The sequence below is a fragment of the Colossoma macropomum genome, unplaced genomic scaffold, assembly GCF_904425465.1.
Source record: "Colossoma macropomum unplaced genomic scaffold, Colossoma_macropomum, whole genome shotgun sequence".
Taxonomy (NCBI): domain Eukaryota; kingdom Metazoa; phylum Chordata; class Actinopteri; order Characiformes; family Serrasalmidae; genus Colossoma; species Colossoma macropomum.
Window position 1 is genome coordinate 12,702,787 of NW_023494809.1, and position 12,818 is coordinate 12,715,604.

Consider the following 12,818-nt stretch of genomic DNA (forward strand, 5'->3'; position numbering starts at 1 on the left):
TGGCAAAATAGAGGTATGTGTGTTGGGTGAGTGTTAACTTCATGACTTCATGGTTCACACCATTCACACCATTCACAGATACGGGACTTGATGTTTCTGTGTGTGCATTTTTGATAGCGATGGGAAGTTTGATTCATTTTAACAAAGTTACGTTTACATCTTTTTCAAATTTGCAGTAGCATGTCACCTTTGCTGTTGTCATTTGTGTTCACTCAGTCGTGCACTGTTGACATAAATTTGGCAGTTTGCTTTTGATGGTGTTGCAGAAAAGAATTTCTAACTTAAAGAGGACAAGCAGTGGTTCAGTTTCCACAAGTTTGGTCTTCAAAAACATAATGTGTGTACACTAAGTGCACCATTGGCCTTGGACACAACGAGAGAGCAGACCAATCCATCGGTTCAGCTTAGTTCTTTACTTCTACAATAGCTATTCCTACCACTGCAGCTACAGAGATTATGGAGCATTTGGCATACTTTTAACATGATATCACAGTCTGTGTCATATGTATAATACAACCTCATTTCCAAAAAGGTTGGGATGCTGTGCAGAATGTAAATAAAAATACAATGCAATGATATTCAAATCATGTAAACCATATTTTTAAGGGAAATTACAAAGGTAACATATCAAATCTTGAAACTGGGAAATTTTATTGTTTTTTGAAAATTATAAGCCCATTTTGAATTTAATGCCAACAACACATTCCAAAAAAGTTGGGACGGGGGCAGGTTCACCACTGTGTTTCACCCCCTCTTTTTTTAACAGCACCCTGTAAGCATTTGGGAACTGAGGAGACAAATTGCTGTAGTGGACTGGATTGCAGTCTGGCCAGTTTAGCACTCTGACTCTTTTAATATGGAGCCATGCTGATGTAATACATGCAGAATGTGGTTTGTCATTGTCTTGCTGAAATAATCAAGGCCTTCCCTGAAAAAGACGTCGTCTGGATGGCAGCATATGTTGCCAAAACATGTATATATCATCCAGCATTAATGGTGCCTTCACAGATCACCCATGCTATGCGCACTAATCCACCCCTAAACCATCATGAATACTAGCTTTTGAACTGTTCACGGATAACAAGCTGAGTGGTCTTTAGCCCAGAGGTCGCAGCGTCCATGATTTCCAAAAAGAATTTCAAATGTTGATTTGTCGGACCACAGGACGCTTTTTCACTTCCCCTCAATCCATTTTAAATGAGCTCGGGCCCAGAGAAGGCGGCAGCATTCCTGGATCCTGTTTATGTACAGTTTTTTCTTTGCATTTGTTTTAACTTGCATTTGTGGATGCAGCGACAAAGTGTTTTCACAGATAGTGGTTTTTAGAAGTGTTTCTCAGCCCATACAGTGATGTTCTCTACAGAATCATGTCTTGTTATTAATGCAGTCCCGCTTGAGGGCCCGAAGATCATGACCAGCAAATACTTTTTTGGCCTTGTCCCCTTGCATACAGAGTTTCGTCCAGATTCTCTGAATCTTCTAATGATATTATATACTGTAGATGATGAAAAGCAAAAGTTCTTTGCTATTTTACGTTGAGAAATGTTATTCCTGAATTGTTGCACTATTTGATCGTGCAGTCTTTCACAGAGTGGTGAACCCCTCATTGTCTTTACCTCTGAAAGACTCAGCCTCTCTGGGATGCTCTTTTTGTACCCAGTCATGTTACTGACCTGTTGCCAATTAACCACCAGGTGTTTTTTTCAGCATTACACAATTTTACCAGCCTTTTGTTGCCCCCATCCCAACGTTTTGGAAAGTGTTTTTGGCATCAAATTCTAAATGGGCAAATATTAAAAAAAACACTCAAATTTCCCAGTTTCAACATGTGATATGTTGTCTTTGTACTATTTTCAATTAAATACAGGGGTTCAATGATTTGCACATCATTGTATTTTGTTTTAATTTACATTTTGCACAGCGTCGTGACTAATTTTTATTTTTTTTTGGAAATGGGGTTGTATGTCAAATTTCAGCACTCTCAACCTAAAACTTCCTGTGTCTCTTCCTACATTGTCCCTGTATGTTGATCTAGACCTCAGAGGCCTTGCTGTGAGACAGAGACAGATTGGTCACAAAGAGACAAAGGGAAGCTAACTGCTACTCTTCTCAGTGGGATTGTTGTGAGTTTGCGTGAGGAACTCTGCAGTGGCAAGAAGAGATATTTCTGAGCTACTAATGCTTTGCAAAATCAGCACTGCTCCCCCTGCGTGGTAACACATACTGAAGCCATTTGAGAGAAATTCCTGTGGCAGTGTCATAAATCAAACTTCCGCTAAGGGGAAAAAGGCAGGCAATGGGCTTTGGAGAAATTATGTGATGCCTCTCATAAAGGCCCAGGGGTCATGTGGTGCTTGCTTATAAGCTTATCAATGACACTGATGCAAATTTTAATACATCAAAAGCTTTATTTTCATACTGTAGAGCAAAATTCAATTCGCTCACTGTAATAAACATGAATGTGCTGGAGCAAGAGATGTTGGGATCCACGCTCTGTGGCTTTTTTGAATGCAGAACTTTGACACAAGCAACATGTGCTGACACCTCAGTCCAGAGCGAGTCAAAGTAGACAACCACTGGCGAAGTGTCCTCTTCAGAATCACACCATGTATAGGCTGCTTTGATAGGTCAAAGAGTTCTGTTATATATCCGCTTTATTAGGCATCTAAACTTCTGAAATCCACTCCAAACATGCTAAAATTCAAGCCAGTTTTGTTTTTAAACAAGTGTCACTTCATGCCATCAGTTTTGACGGCTGTATCTGCACAGCTGGTTGTAGATGTCACATTCTACCACACTGTCAGCAGCATGGGCCTAGATTCAAACCTGTCACACCACAGGCATCTGCCTTCTAGCAAGCCACCAAAATCCTGTTTATTTATTCAGAGCACTATAGGAAATTCATTACTCTGGTAGCAATAAATGCTACCGGTATCTGCAAAGCGTGCCACGAATTACTGCCATGTGCACCACTTATCCAGCTTCCATCCATTTTAATCTGCCCCTGAGTGTCTTTGAAGACAAGGGAACATGAAGGCTTCATGGTTTCAATCATGAAATCAAACTGACTGCTGCTGTTGAATAATAGAATCTTTCTTGATGGTGCCTACAGCTTTGGCTGGTACTTGACAATAGCCATTAATATAACAGTACTAAGGGAATAGTGATCCAAAAGAGTTGAAGATTAGATTGCACAGTTAGAGAGCAACGTTAATCAACTGTCTTCCTTCTCCAATTCTCAACCCCCCTTCTCCACCACTCGTTCTCCTCTCCAGTTATAAGAAAAGCAGTATACTGAGAGTGCTAGATGCTGAGATCTAACAAAGCTTGGTGTGTTCACAGATGGATCTCATCACAAGATAGAGGTGGGCGCTGGGATCAAGTTATCCATCACCTTATCATTTGAAATCACAAAGCCTCATTTTATTTGTACACAGTCAACAAATAAAGAAAGCGTTATAGGGCTTAAGTACCTTTAGTCAATCAATCAAACAGTGATCAACTATCTTCACATAGTTCGCCAAAGAGAAATCTGTTTTCCTTTATAGCTAGATTAACCGTTAGAAGTCACAGTTATTGCTGGCCGTAACAAAAGCACGTAACAAAATCATTTTCTTGCAAGTTCATAACTCGTACTCATAACTAACTGAAACAAGTATCAATCGATACCACATTTGTTTTTCAAAGGTATGATATGTTTTATTATGATTTGAATTTGATGAACATTTACTATTGTGCATCTAGCTTGTTTAGTAGGAAAAAAAGAGGAAAAACGAAAAAAGTGACAGAATGCAAAACAAATGTAATTTCTTACACAACTCACTATGTAATCATTTAATTGTGCACTTACTCTTAACTTCTAGGGGTTAGTATTTCAACTGCTGCAGACCCATATCACAAAAGGGCTGTTGATTGACTCTACAAAACAGTTAAGTTTACCAAACAAAAGAAAAATTGAATTGGAAGCTCCATTCTCTTTTGGATAGAGGATGCTAACACCAGGAGTATTGGGAACGCAAGTGTTTGCCAGCTTTCCGGGCCTTTTCTGTGTAGATGCAGGTGGGTCATTTCGTTGACAGCTCAAGGTCAGGCTGTGCTCAGTTTTCCAGAGCTTCTCAGGATACAGCTGTCAGGACAAAGCCAGCTAGTCCATGGAGTCCATGGAGTCAGACCTTGAGCCTGGCGATTGGCTGCAGCACCTACTGTAAAACCCTTTGGTGGGTTTGTTGCCTGTGACCACATTCAAAAACATACATTTTTTTAATGAACATGCATTTAATTATGTGACATCGCCTCCATTTCATTAAATACCTCAGAATTCAGTGCAATTGCAATTAACCTATTTCTTGTTTAGTTTGTAACAACCCCCATGATTTGTCTTTTGAGGACTATGAAAGTTAATTTTCAGTGTGTTTATAAGAATCATTTCAGCACCATGTCATATAATGCAATCATATAAATACGTAATTACTATTTTTAATTACCGCTCAAAACATATCTAGATGGTTCCCATCTGTATTTGTTATCTATGTAAACACTTCATTTGATTGACTAAGAAAAACAGTGGAACGTGTAAAAATGTAAAAAAAAAAAAAATATAATAAATCTAGCAAACTCAAGGGTCTGTTATTGTACAGAAAGTCTATTGTTAATCTGGGTTGATAAACTTTATATATGTATACAAGAATATTGGCAAGCTTTTAGTGAGATGTAAAAACTGTTTCCCCCACTGTCGTACAACCTAATTAAAGCATGCAGGCTGGGTTTTAAGTTTGCATTAGTTCAGCAGGGATCAAGTGAGAGCACTGATCCATATCTGCATAGCTGATTAAAGAGCATCATTAATGCCAAATTGACATCTCACCCTAGAGTGTTGGGTGACGGTCTTTTCAGTGTGACTTCACACTGCACTTGCCAAGCAGGTGTTTTTTATGTGGGTATTGTAAGACTATTGGCCAACATCCAGGAAGTGTTCATTTCTCTCCTTTGAGCATTTTTAAATCTGCATTTTAGAGCTTTCTGCACAATGATATGCTTGCTGTTTCATCATATTGTTATACCTTTGTCCATATCATTCGTACTTGGTAAATTATTAATATAATGCTATTTCTGAAAAGCCACAGAACAAGAGAATCTGGAGGCAGTGGCTTACTGACAGTCAATACAACTACCAGTTGCATATTACAGATTACATATTTACAAATATCAGCATTTGTAAATTTGAATTCCTTTCCATTTAGCTGTAATTAGTAGCCTTACAGATACAACTGCTCTGTAGTGAGACATGCAAAAAAGGTGGCAATGACTGTATCAAGTTTGGTTAGGTGGTATTTCACCAACAGGTGTTATAGCTGTTTTTGGTCCTCAAAGCCTGTAAAGGAAGACGCTGCCTAAAACAGAACTGGTCCCTATACAGAGCCATGAGGTACTCCTTTCTTGTCTTTTATGTTCCCAAGATTGGGACACAAGAGCCGCACTATTTTAGTCATTTTAAAAACAGGCCTAAAAATATGACTCATTTAGGAAAGTGTTAGTCAAACTAAGCTAAATCAACTGACTAAACCACGCTGTTTTTGTTTTTTCAGTCTTCAGCTTGTAGGCAAATGGCTCACGTTTAAAAAAAATGTATTTTCTATTGACTATCTATAACTGTACATGGTTTTGCTTTCTTTAGTTTTGACTGATTTTTAGTTGCACCACCGCTGACAATAGATCATAAATTAAAAAAGGCATGTAACTGGTTTTTAACCGATATTTTATAGTCACACACACACACACACACACACACACACACACACACACACACACTGCTGTGGGCTTGTGAATATCACGTTTTAAATTTTGAAACATCATAAAGCAGCTCCTGGACACATGCAGTAACAAGAATATATACAGTGTTATAATGACTTTGTGTGGAATTACCATGAAGGAGTTAAAGGTGATCCTCTTGACCAGTCTTTAACCCCACAACTTTTTGCCATCTGTTGAGGAAAAAAAAAAAAAACAGAAGTTATATTTTCTGCAAATGTATCTCAGGAAACTGTGTATTTACTGTGAGTGGAAGTGCTGGCTGAGTATAGAGAATGGGAGACTACTGTTAAGAGCCAAAAAGCATCCACAAAAAGTCTTCTTATCCAGTGTTATGCTCTGTTCTCTTTGATTATGATACTGTACATTCCCAAGCATTGACTTAGGCTTTGGAAGCTTTTTAGTTTTCTTTAATCCTAGTTATTTTTATCAGCTAATTATTCCCTCTGAGAGTTTTTATGCAGAAATGTGAAAAAAGAACAAAGAAGAACAAATGTTATCAATCAACATTTAAAATGAAAAAATACACAAAGCTCTTAAAGTTTTTTTTAATCATTATAACTATGTGCAAGGTGCAACTGAGAGCAAGAAACAGTGCCTTGCACGCAACAGAAGTACTGCAGGATCGCAATTTAATGACTGCATAGGAAAATCTAGCTCTTCATCCCTTTAGCCTACTCTACTTAATGTAACTTAGGCCTGTTCCGCTACCAACTTTACTAGTGGAAGTTTCCTCCAAAATATTGGAACAGTTCTCTAAATGTAACACAGTAGTGGCTTCAAATACATTACTAAAGATTTAAGAGAGTCCTCAACATCTAACTTATAGCTGCACATTTATCACATCTGATACCACTGTCCTTTTTGTATTGTGTGTTTCATGTGTTCATAAAAAAATAAGTAAAAAAATAATTTGAACAAAACCTAAAAGAGATAATGCTACCAAGAAGGATTGTTAGCTCTCATTTTAATATCAGGACGCATTAGAGAACAGAATTTAAAGAACAGAAACTTGTAATGTATGTATATATATATATATATATATATATATATATACACATTTCTCAGAGGAACAAGAAACCTAAAAAAAAAGGGAGGCCTCTTCGGATGACTTTGGTTTTATACCACTAAGGAAGGAAAGAAAGAAAGAGAGAAAGAAGTCCCAGGCACATTCTTTAACATATGTTAAAGAATTAAGTTCCATTACATTGCAGGCTTAACCTTTTGCGAAGAGCATTCATGCCTTGCCAGCAGTCATCAATATTTAACAGCTGTTGTTCTTATGAAATTCTTTATAGGCTAATGTGGCTTTGCAGGCTTGCACGCAAGGGCTTGGCTGGGTGCCAACAGTCTGTCAGAGACGCTGGGAGATTGACAGAAGGCTTGTTCGCGTGACAACAGCACTTTGGTCAGCCAGATCCTGGCTCTAAAAACAGCATTAGTTTTCTCTCTCTCTCTCTCTCTCTCTCTCTCTCTCTCTCTCTCTCTCTCTCGCTTGCTCATTCTTTTGCTCTCTCTTTTTCGCTCTATTCTGGATTTCCTGGCCTGGTTGAATGGGGGAGGGGTTACGAGTGAAGTTTAAGCAAAAGAGATGGCAGCCAGCCAGTGAACCCGCCCCTTTGCCTTGAGACAAATATAGTGTGTGTACAGCATTTTAGTCTATGAACAGCAAAGGGGGACAAAGGACAAATTATCTGCTGGCAGCTGCTGTTGGAACAAAACCCCATATCTCCAAAATGATAACTTTACAGGAGAAGGAAAAAACTACTTTACTTTTAATGTAATTCAAAGTCAATGGAACCAGAATTTTTCCCAAGTCATTTTGGGCCATTACTTTTGGTCCATTCATCATGAAATTTACACATGATGTAAAGGGCAACTGGTACATTTGAATTATGTCAAAACGACAAAGATGGAGATTAGGTTTAGATTAGGTTTTGTTCTGAGAGCAGCAATATATGTATATATAGTCCAACTATATATATATATATATATATATATATATATATATATATATATATATTTGGACTGCACTACGAACAACGAAGCCACAAAAATGCATGTTTACTGAAATTCTATGTATACTTTAACGCTTTCTAGCCTAATCTCTTATCTCGTATCTGTAGTGTATAGTTGATTACCATGAATAATACTTTCCTGTACTTAGAAAAGAATAGAACATTTTGACGGACTCACAATTTCTAATAAAAGCCCATGCTCTAAATATCTGTTCTTATATAAAGCACAAGGAAATGGATCATAATTATTGTTTATGATAATGGGTTGTATGATACAGATGCAGCAGATACCAATTCAGTTGAAAAATGCAGAAGTATTCCATTAAGGAGTTAAAACTGCTAGAGCATGACCGCTAGTCATTTTAAGTAGACAGTGCGCCAATCTTTCACTGCAGTTCCCAAAACTTTCATGTCTGTCTCTTCATGCAGTCAGATATTGCGTGTAGCTTTCCTCCAATCTGCATGCTTCAAAGCAGTTGGATGAATTAATGATTTGTTTTTGCGACTTGATGGAAGGGAGGGTGAGAATCCAAATTGAGGAATGCGGAGATGGAGCGTGCGTGACCGAGAACACAGATGTTACTGAGAACCTCAAACCCCGACACCCCCCTGTCAACCACCACCTCAACCCTGACTGTTCTATACACTAAGCAGTTTTCTCAGAGGCCAGATGCTTTGCACCACACTTAACTCAATCAGTTCAACAAATGTCATCCACATCATGGACAAGACAGCACAATGCAAGTACTTAGTAATACTAAGTGGCAAAGCGGGCTCATTCATTCATTTACACCTAGCATAAGGAAGAAGCCTGCTAAACGCACCACCCTCTCCCATCTCTGCCCTTACTTTCAGACCAAGTTGACTCAAAGTCACATTTCAAACTTTGCTTTGAATACTGTATGCCTTAATAATTCTATCCTATTTATTGCTACCAAAACAATCATAACACCACTGAAACTTTACCAAATGTTTTGGTAGTAACAATTTCAGCTAATTTTGAACATAACTCAAAAGCACTAGCCACTAGCAAACACAGCTTTGAACAGTTGTACACACATAAAATCATAATATTTAATATATACTTTCCGCTCTAAAATGCAGGAGTGTTGTTAAAATAAGGCTCCGGCCATCGACTAAAACTTTTTCAGTAGTGACATGAAAACATGGGACAGCATATTTTAAATAAACTAATGATGAACCTAAATGTTTTTAAAACATTGAAAAAAAAAAAAAAGTGAAAATATTATTTTCAAAAGTTGAAATTTAGGGGCTAGGGTTCAGGACAGCCACCTCCCAGTAGAAAGTGTCCTGTGAATGATGAATTTGTACAAACTCAATTCTAAAAAAGTTGGGGCAACTCCATAGCTGCATCCATAAATGCAAGTTAACAATGTCCAGAAACGCTGCCGATTTCTCTGACCTCAGGTTCATCTGAAATTGACCGATGCACAGTGGAAATATGCACTGTGGTCTGATGAGTCAACCTTTTAGATTGTTTATGGAAATAATGGATGTCATCTTCTCTGGGCCAAAGAAGACCTGAACACATTTTGGAGCAACATATGCTGCCTTTTAGGCAATGTTTGTTTTTTGTTTTGTTTTTTTCTTTTAGGACATTCATGCCTATTTCAACATGACAACAGCAAGTCACATCCTGCAGATGTTACAACAGCATGGCTACATAATCAGAGAGTGGGGTGGTAGTCTGGTCTTTTCTCCATTGAAAAGCTTTTTTAAGCTCAGAATACAACAGCATAGGCCTTTTACGGTTGCACAGGTAAAGACTTGTATGACAGAAGAATAGAAAAAAAGATTCAATTTCAAAACTGGACAAGTTTGGGTCTTTAGTCCCCAAACAATTATTAAGTGTTGTTAAAAGGAAAGATGATGTAACACAGTGGCAAACGTGCCTCTGTCCCAATGTTTTTGGAACTTGTTGCAGGCATAACATCATCAGCTAAAACATAAAATATTGTGGTTTTGTATCATTTATAATATAATACAGGTTAAAAAAGAATTTACTAATTGCTGCTTTGTGTTTTATTGGCATTTCACACACAGTCCCAAATTTTTGAAAAAAAAAAAAAAATATATATATATATATAGAGAGAGAGAGAGAGAGAGAGAGAGAGAGAGAGAGAGAGGCATATTATTATTTCAATAAATGCCTTTGGTTTAAATAGATTATAGCTGAATCCCTGTATATATCTGTGGTCTGAATAGTTAATGTGGGGCTATGGTTTGAACTAATTCAGTACAATGGCCCATATAAATGATTTCCTTCCTAAGAGTATAAACCTACATTTATAAATGTGCATGTGTATTATTATCATCCCTTTGTACAGTGCCTGTGCAAAAGTTATGGCACATTTCATACTGTATGTTCAATTTTTTCCAATATGTTAAAAACATCTCTGAAAACATTTCTGAACATTTCAGTGCACAATTTATATTTATTTGCTTCAGATCCTCTACAAAATCTGGAAAATCTGTGATAATACAGCATCAATGTGTTGTAAGCAAAACTGGCTAGACATTCTTGAATTTGGCATTAACCATTACTAAATAAGTCTCACTGAGTTAATTGAGCTTTTGCAATTTAACACTGAACTTGGTGCCGCTTACACTTGGTTTCCATGCCAACTTTAGTGTCTGACACATGGAAACAGTAGCAACGTATTCCATACGGTTTGTTGTTTGGAACAGTGAGTTCTTAGAAATAGCCTTCTAGAAAACACCTGCGTCTGGTTTGGCGGGATGTTGTGTCTCTTGTTGGAAGTAATTACCTCACGTTATAGAAAAGCTCCACGGTCTCTTAAGTGTCGCGTGGACCTTTCCTGATGTCATCCCCCACCAAACGCTCCCAAAACCCTGTATCTGAACACTCAGCCATTAGCTTCTCCATTTCCCAGTGAACAGCATGAATAAGGCCTGTGTTAGTGAGAGGGGGAAGGGCCCGATGATTAATCATCCTGTATGTTTACCTTTCCTGACCACCCTTTTAAGCCACAGTTTCAGAAGGTACAAGTGAATGGCAGAGGCTGAGAAGGTAATTTGATTCATTTCCTTCTTCACTTTCTATAATGACCACAAAGGTTATTATACTTCCTTAAAAATAAAGGTAGGTAAAAGAGTTCTTTGGAGCAATAGCATGAAAAGAAATGCATATGGTTCCCTAAAGAACTTTTTGATGGATGATTCTTTAAAGGAATACTCCAGTGTTTTTCAACCAAATTTCTATCTGCCATACAGTTGATTGCCACAAATAATAATTTAGACACACTACCCTGTGTTTAGTAAAAAAAAAACAGAAGACCTGTTGTCCCAAAACACACTTATAATGTAAGCCTGGAGTTGACATCTAAGTGTGTTTTGAGTCAATGGGCTTCTGTTCTTTGTCAGTAGTTCCTTATCAGTAGTTATCAATTTTTTGCTACAGATGCGGCAGATATTAGGTTGGAAAATGCTGTATTATTTCTTTAAAGAATCATCCATTGAAAGATTCTTTGCGGAACCAAAAGTAGTTCTTCTAGGGTAACCTTTTTGGCACCTTTATTTTTTAAAGCTGCAATTCCACTGCACATGGGTGAGGAAATAAATGGGAAGGAAACCGGTGAGTGTCTTTAATGCGCTGGCATGAAATAAATTGCTGAGATGACCTGAATGGTCTAGTATTACCCAGAACTGGTGGCATGTGATGAGTAAAGTGATGAAGGAATAGAAATAAGGGAGAAAATAATGAGCAAATTGCGTGCTGTGGTTGGATGCGTATCAGGAAAGAAAACTGTCAGGAGTCACGGAAGTGGCAGTGAAGGGGATGATTGAGAGGAGGGGCATATAGAAGCTTTTGGGTGTTACCGGGCTAGATTGTGGGCTAGAGTGAGTGTGTGTGTGTGTGTGTGTGTGTGTGGGGTGTGGTGTGGGGGGGGGTTGTATTGGATAGGTTGTTTCTAGGGGTTGTTACTAGGCAGTGACAGTTGCATGACATAGTGACCAAGTGGGTAATGTTTGGCAGTGCTTACAGATGTTTCGTGACTAATCCAAGTTGTGTATCCATGTGTGCATAAATGTGTATGTGTGTGTGTGTGTGTGATTGTGTGTAGGTTTTTGGAACAGACATTTGAACTCCTTTCTGTCTGGATTGCTGAACAGTAACTGACATCTTTTGACATGGCGTCACGCAACGGCATATTACATGTGGCACGGTTTGACAGAGAGAAGGAGAAGAATATAACTAGCTCAAGCTTTAAATAAGCAGGTGGTTATATCCACCTTTATTCATGATCTCTAACCTAAAGTGGCCAGAGTGCAGATGTGAAATTTCTTAAAACAGAGACTTTTTCAGTGGGATATTCACTTACAGGAGGCTTGCTTTAGTTTTTCAAAGAAATCTCCATATTTTTTCAAACCTCCAAAATTCTGTCTTAAAAGAAAGTTATATTTTTTGCTTCTCAAGTGCCAAGGAATCCCAAACACATTCAGTAATGCTGAGGATTGGGGTCTGGGGCAAAGAGAACATCAAGAGCTTGTTTGTTTGATTTGCAAAAATCTCTATATAATGTTGTCAGGAATGACTTCTTGACAGCTACATGTCATTTCAGACCCATAGCGTTGAGTTGTCTTCTCACAGCTGAAGGTTTTTTCAGATATGAAGCAAGAATGGATTTTCTCCTATCTGTCAAAGATTTAAGTAGTGTTTATCTGATAGAGACAGTTTTGGTGGTCTACCGGATCTTGTATGGTTGTTAGTCCCATGTTCTTAATAACCTTTAATCGATTTCTGAACTCCGGTTTTGGAAACCCCTGTGTTTTCCCTTTTTAACCATTACCTTCTTTATGCTAGTGGATTATTTGATATATATTCTCCTCAGAAATATCAGAAATAACTTCAAATTATTGTGTGTTTTGACCTGAAATGAAATAAGTGAAGGTAAGATTGTCAGATGAAATAAATTAAGGGTAGCCTTTGAATTTTGCACAGTGCCATAT

The 12,818-nt window shown here is 37.9% G+C and overlaps 1 protein-coding gene and 1 long non-coding RNA gene across 3 annotated transcripts in view; one reads left to right on the forward strand and one right to left on the reverse strand.

Moving 5' to 3' along the window:
- LOC118798832 overlaps positions 1 to 12,818 on the forward strand; it is a 62,585-nt gene that overhangs the window by 32,112 nt on the left and 17,655 nt on the right. The window lies entirely within an intron of this gene.
- Positions 4,070 to 10,737, reverse strand: LOC118798841. The gene is made up of 3 exons (XR_005006082.1): positions 10,616 to 10,737; positions 5,923 to 5,981; positions 4,070 to 4,230 (listed from the first exon to the last, which is right to left on the reverse strand). It is a non-coding gene; the product is annotated as an uncharacterized LOC118798841 (long non-coding RNA).